Source organism: Solanum stenotomum, chromosome 12 (assembly GCF_019186545.1).
Source record: "Solanum stenotomum isolate F172 chromosome 12, ASM1918654v1, whole genome shotgun sequence".
Classification (NCBI taxonomy): Eukaryota; Viridiplantae; Streptophyta; class Magnoliopsida; order Solanales; family Solanaceae; genus Solanum; species Solanum stenotomum.
In genome coordinates, this window is record NC_064293.1 from 33,787,218 (window position 1) to 33,794,611 (window position 7,394).

General features: G+C 34.7%; 2 pseudogenes; one reads left to right on the forward strand and one right to left on the reverse strand.

Annotated features, from left to right (window-relative positions):
* The first annotated feature begins 1,905 nt into the window (after positions 1-1,905).
* Positions 1,906-5,484, forward strand: LOC125848747 (disease resistance protein At4g27190-like; annotated as a pseudogene).
* Positions 5,485-5,718: 234 nt separating this feature from the next.
* Positions 5,719-7,394, reverse strand: LOC125847352 (disease resistance protein At4g27190-like; annotated as a pseudogene).

A 7,394-nucleotide genomic window follows, 5' to 3' on the forward strand; every position in this document is an offset into this window, starting at 1 on the left:
AAAGTTTTGATTGTCGTACATTTATACTTTCATTTGGTTCAAAATAGTAACTTGTGATTTTGTTGGACATAATTATCTCTTCTCTTCTTCTTTTTTTGTTAGTTTCTCAAAAATGTCTAAATATATATTTTTTCCCATGAATTTTCAATTAAAAAATACTTAATTACAAATTTTAAATAACACTAAAATCTACATAATAATATGTTGAGTTCCTTAAGTTTTTCATCTTTATTATAATCTTTGGCTAAGAATTCTGTTTATTTTCTTCTTTTTTACTTTTATAATTTCTCTATTTTTTATTGTTGAATAATAAATATGTCAATTAACTATTCATTTATATTCTTTAATACAAAACTTAATGATCATTATTTTCATTACTCCCATAATTTTATTATCATAATCTCTAAATAATTAACAACCATATTATTGACATTATTTGTTATTCATATTATAGTCCTATAAATAAAAGTATTGTAAGACTTTGGACAAATGATCACATTAGTCTTTTAAATTGTTATGCTTTTGATACTTATTTTATTCACCTTTATATTTGACTCGAAAAATAAAACTATTGAATGGTGATCAACTTGTGGAAATGGATGTCGACAAGAGTTTGAAAGATTGTGTATTAATTTCGTATTTTTTATTTTATTTTTTAAAGACTAGGATTGTAAGCAGGGTAAAAATAATGTTGCATTCTTTTTTTTATAGTTCTCTTTATGATTTCTCTTTATTTTTTATTTTATACAAAAAAAATTATTGTAGTAAATTTAATTATTTCTTTTGTTGTTATTAGAGTTAGTTATTTTAGATGCCCTCTATTTGGGCCAATTTAGGTGCACAATAGGTTAGCTAGAATGTTCATTCTGCTTGTATATATACGTGGGTACAGAACAGAGAAATACAACGATATTGAGGACTGAGTCTTCACCTTGTCTGCCAAAGTTTGTACAATTCTTGATCTCTGGTTCCGATGTTTTGATTGCTTGATTGATTGTACAGTGAGTCGTCGTTCTTTGTTTCAGTTGCGTTGTGTGATAATCTTGTTAATTGTAATAAACTGTTATTTCTTCTGTACGTGTTGAAACATTCAAAATTTAATTAGCTCATGTTTTGTTCTCATGACAAAAGAAGGAAAACTGAGAAAATGGTCCATGGTAAACAACTGAAAACGTTGCTTGGATACTTATGGTTCGTGCTCTTCTAATAAAAATGTGTTGTAAAATATTTACTTCGATCAGTCAAAAGTACGTGACCAAATGGTTGTGGTCGCAATACCTCACCAGATGGTATTTTTCATAGGCTGTCGTAGAATATTTCTCTTGCACCCTAAAGCAGCAAATTAATATGTGTTGGGTTTGTGTTTTTAAAAGGTTTAGAGGAAAAGTTTTGTCATTATATTTAACTGTAACAACAACACACAGGTAAATTAATTATATATGAACCATCAAAACTATTCACTTCATGTATCCATGCCTCAACTTTCTAAAAATACCAACTCTACTGTTTCAATTCGTTTGCCTTGTTTTGAATTGACACAGAGTTTATTTAATTAAGCAAACAAATTATTAGTAAAATAAAACAAAGCACTTTAGACTTTCACAATTTGTTGTATTGGTTGTTGGCAAATTGAGAAGCTCTTTGAGACATCAAAAGACAGTTTATAAATTGTGAAAACTGAACGAGTCCAAATCGTTGACATTTACATACCGTTGTCAAGTGGATCATGTGCTTAATTATTTTAAATCATGTTGCCTAGTTTTATTATTATGTTAATTCGTTGACTTTTTACCAATAATTTTATTTACTTACTTTCTCTGTCTTAAACAAACAAGAAACAATCAGCTTAGTTTCATTTGCTAATCTTTGAGAATTTCTCTATCAAAAATAAAAAAAACTTTACCTATGGAAATACTGATTAATGCTGCAGGCGGCTTTGTTGTTGAGGTAGGAAAGTTTGTATGTAAATGCATTTATCCTAAGGTTGAAAATATTGTCCGTTTCTCGTCAAAAATTGAAAATCTAAGGGAGGAAATGGAGAAGATAACAAAGTTAAGAGATGATATCAAAGGAAAGGCGGAAAAAGCTGAGAGAGAAGGCTATAAACCAAAACCAGATGTTATCAAGTGGATCGAAAATGTTTGCGAGCTGGAGGATGAATGGGAAACTATGCAAGAAAACATTGCAATGGCTAAGATACGTAAATATAAGTGTTGTCCAAATTGCAGCCTCCGCTCGGAGGTCTGCACTCAAGTGCAGAACATCCGAGATCAACTTTGCAGTCTTAAAGAGGTCGGAGAAAACTTTGGATCCAATTTGATGGTAGAAAATTACCAGGTGAAAAAAGTTGAGTTCCTCCCCGGACCATCAATAGAAGGCCAGTCCGCAGCAACAAGGAATCTCAACAAAATCCAACAACATTTAGAAGATTGTAAGGTATTAATTGTTGGAATTAAATCAAGTTTAGTAGTCTTAAATTGTTTAGAATTTGATAATTGCTAAATTTGTCACGTGATATATGATATGATTATACGATGATATATATAATGCATAATGATCAAAGCATCCAACGTCTTTGTTTCTCTAATTTTCTAAATTTCTTCTATAGTACCATTGTTGCAACTTTTACTAGTGTGTAAATTATCCTTTCAGGTATGCATCATCGGTGTGTTTGGTACGGGAGGAGTTGGGAAAACGACGTTGGTGAAGAATCTGAACAATGAGCTCCTAAAGACTGATGTGTCAAGTTCTAAACTATCTTTTGGTGTTGTGGTATGGGTTACAGTGCCAAAACCGCCAATAGACATAAAAAAAGTTCAAGCACAAATCGTCAGCAGATTAAACCTAAAAGTGGATAAAGAAGAAAGTGTAGAAAGCATTGGCAGCAAAATCTATCAAAGGCTAAAGCAAGAAGAGAGTTTCCTTCTCATATTAGATGATGTTTGGGAAGCTATAAATTTGGATCATATAGGTGTGCCCAAACCTGAAGATCCCGCAAGAAGCAAGGTCATTATAACTTCTCGTTCTTTGGATGTTTGTAAGCAAATGAAAACAGACATTGAAATGAAGGTTTACACATTGGATGAGGATGAATCTTGGCTAACTGTTTGTCAAAAATGCGGGAGATGTTGCCAATATAGAACAAATTCAACCATTTGCTAATGAAATTGCAAGAGTGTGATGGCTTACCTTTAGCAATCACTGTTATTGGAACATCAATGAGAGGGAAGCCAAGGGTCGAGCTCTGGGAAGATGCTTTGAAATCACTTAGAATGTCCGAACCTCATAACAAAGATGTAAAAGATAAGGTTTACAAGGTCATCAAGTGGAGTTTTGATTCTTTAGAATCTCCGGATATTGAATTATCCTCACAGCAAAGAAGCAAACATGTGAACAAAAGGAGAGGTGACATTCGAAGTTGTTTTTTGTATTGTTCCTTATATCCAGCAACGATGTCAACAGATGATCTCATACATTGCTGGTGGGCAGAGGGGTTCCTCGGTGAACATGACACATATGAAGAAGCCTACAACAGGGGAATTACAATGATTGAGAGTCTAAAAGACGTGTCCTTGCTAGAAACTCATGTGTTTGATTTTGTGAAGATGCATGATGTGATCCGTGATGTAGCTATATGGTTAGCTAATTCCTTTGGTGATGAACACAATTCTGTTACTCAAGCTGGAATCGGGTTAACTGAGATATTTCTTATTAAAGTATCAGCTTCTGTCAAGAGAATATCTTTCGTAAGCAACAAAATTCAATGTCTACCTGATAACTTCACAGAATGCCCAGAGACAACAACTTTACTATTGCAAAATAATGATCGCCTTAGCAAAATTCCAGATGAATTCTTTTTGTCATTTCCAGCTCTAAGAGTTGTGAATCTGAGTAGAACTGGTATTAGAGCACTGCCTTGTTCCATCAATAGTTTATGTCAACTACGTGCTCTAATACTACAAAGTTGCAAGGAGTTGAAAGAGTTACCACCTATTGGTAATCTTTGCAATTTGCAGTTGCTCGATTGTGATAATACAAAGATATGTTGTCTGCCAGAAGGAATGGACAAGTTGACAAATCTGAGGCTATTAAATCTGCCTGTAGGTGATTTGAATAAGAGCATCAGCCAAGGATTTTTCCTCAAATTGCCTAGCATTGAAATGTTAAAGATGGATTCCGAAATGATGCTACACTCTTATCAGTACAATTTAAAGATGAATTATGATGCGTTGATAGATCTTTTGCCAGGAAAAGAAGGGGTGACTGTTGTTGAACCAACGTCTTTTGATGAGATATCGTCTCTACATAATCTGACATCTCTTTTTATTAGATTAGATAGCTCATCAATTTGCAATAGAGACCACACCTGGATGAAAAGATTGAAAAGATTTCACATTAGAGTTGGGAATACTACAGGTCAGGTACGACAGAACAAGTCAAGAAGGAAGATAAGTGTCTCCCGTTGTGAAATTTTCAGTAACGGAGAGCTCTCAGGCATGTTGCAGTTTGCTTCAAATTTGTACTTGGAAAAATGCATGGGTCTCAGGAAGGTGATTGTGAACAAGAATAGTTTTAATGGATTAAAATCAATATGCATTCACAAATGTTCTTGTTATTTCACACCAGTGGAAGAAGGAAGTGGACAGTTTGACCCTTTGCCAAATCTGGAATATCTCAGCCTCGAGTACGTTCATAATTTAAAGAGTGTCTCCGATTTCAGTCAATTTCTGGGTCTAAGATTGACTAAATTACGCCAACTGGTTGTATATATTTGTCATAGTTTAACATGTCTTTTCAATGTTGGTGATGCTTTTGCTTTACCTAAGCACTTGGAAGAAATTACAAGTATCTATTGTAAGCAACTGGTAGAGTTGTTACGAAATGTAGGAACGTTGGGGGAGCCACAGAGTATGTTGGAACACCTGGAGGAACTTACCTTACAAGGTCCTAATCAAATAAGGAAGTTGCCTCTCTCTATTCAAACCTCCAACAACATCAAACTAATAAAAGGAACAACAGAATTGTGGAGCCAACTGGAGTGGGATGACGACAACTTCAAGTCAAATTTAGATCATCGTTTCACTGCATTTAAGGTGATGTGCCAATTTAACTTTCACAATTCTCAATTATGAAAATGCTTTTAGTATTATACTTGAAGAAGTTGGTTTATCATTCAAATATTATCAAGTGTGTTGAGCTTGATTCGTTGTTTTCTCATTCAGGAAAATTTGAGTGGAAATACAAAGGAAGGAACTTACTGGTTTAACGACCCCGAGTCTCCACATTGTCAGATATCTTAAGTTTCTTCTGCCGAAGTTTGTACAGTTCTTGCTCTCTGGTTCCGATGTTTTGATTGCTTGATTGATTGTACACTGAGTAGTTTCTTGTTTCAGGTTCCTTGTGTGATAATTTGTAATAAACTGTTGTTGCTTCTGTACTGTTGAGACATTCAAAATTTAGCACACGATGTTCATTTTTTTCGAATGAAAGAAACATTCCTAAATGAGGCAACAACGGTCAACGAGTCAAGCTCAACACACTTGATAATTAATATTTGAATGATAAATCAAACGGTTTGTTATTCATATTCAATCTCATGTCAATGCATGTGCATAATATAGGAGATGATGATGATGCATTTCAAGTCATCGATCTCATCACAACATATATGGGTTCAATGAATAAAATATGAACACACAAAGTTAATTGGCACATCACCTAATTTGCAGTGAAACAATGCTCTAAATTTGACTTGTAGTTGTCGTCATCCCACTCCAGTCGGCTCCACCATGTTGATGATCCTGTTATAAGTTTGATGTTTGTGGAGGTTTGAATAGAGAGAGGCAACTTCCTTATATCATAGCATCCGATCATCTCAAGTTCCTCATACTCCGTGCCTCCCCAAAAGTTGCTAATCTCAATAGATGATTCAACCACAACTTTCGGACTCTTGGAATTTCTGGTGTCCTCTGATCAGATCCGCATTGCACTAATAACTCTACCAACTGATCACAATGGTTAATTGTAATTTCTTCCAAGTGATTGGGTACAGAAAAAGCATTAAAAACACATGTTAAATTATCACAATGGGATATATCCAGTTGGCGTAATTCAGAAAATCTTAGACCCAAAAATTGACTGAAATCAGAAACACTCTTTAAATGATCTACAGAAGCGAGCGCCTGAGATGTTCAAGATTTGGCAGAGGATCAAACTGTCTACTTCTTTCTTTCAATGGTCCGAAATCACACCAACATTTGACAATGTAGAGTTTTTTTAATCCATTAAAACTCTTCTTGTTCACAATCAGCTTCCTGAGACCCATGCATTTATCCAAGTACAAATCTGAAGTGAAGTGCAACATGCCTGAGAGCTCTTCATTACTCAAAGTTTCACAATGGGAGATACTTATCCTCTTTGTTGACTTGTTGAATGGTACATTGTTAAAGTTTCCCCAATCTCAATGTGAAAACTTTTCAATCTAGACATCCAGGTGTAGTCTCTATTCAAAATTGATGACCTATCCAATCCAATAAAAAGACAAGTCAGATTGTGTAGACACGATATCTCATCAAAAGACGTTGCTCCAACAACAGCCACACTATGATACTTTCTGCCATCCATCTTTAACATTTCAATCCTATGCAACTCGAGGAAAAAACCTGGACCGATGCTCTCCTTCAAATCATCTAAAGGCATATATACTAGCCTCAGATTTGTCAACTTATCCATTCCTTGCGGCAGAAAATGTAACCTTGTATTATCACAATCCAGCAACTGCAAATTGCAAAGATTACCAATTGGTGGTAACTCTTTCAACGAACTACATTTTCGTAGTATTAGAGAACGTAATTGACATAAACTATTGTTGGAACAAGGCAGTGCATTAATACCAGGATGACTCAGATTCACAACTCTTAGAGCTGGAAATGCAAAAAAAGAATTCTTGGGGAATTTTGCTAAGGAGATCATTGTCTTGCAATAGTAAAGTTGTTGTCTCTGGGTATTCTCTGAAGTTTTCAGGTAGACTTTGAATTTCTTTGCTTAGGAGAGATATTCTCTTCACAGGAGCTGACATTTCGATATGTGAAATGTCAGTTAACCCGAAGGAATTATCTATCCATATAGCAACATCACAACACGTCATGCATCTTCACACAATCCATCTGATGGGCTTCTAGCAAGGAGACATCTTTTAGACTCTCAATAATTGTGATTCCCCTGTTGTAAGCTTTTTCATATGTGTCATGTTCACCAAGGAACCCCTCTACCCACCAGCAATGTATGAGATCATCAGTTGGAATAGCCGCTGGATATAAAGAACAATACAAGAAACAACTCATTTTGTTCATAGTGCTTCTTTGCTCTGACGATAAACAGTTGCCAAGATTCAT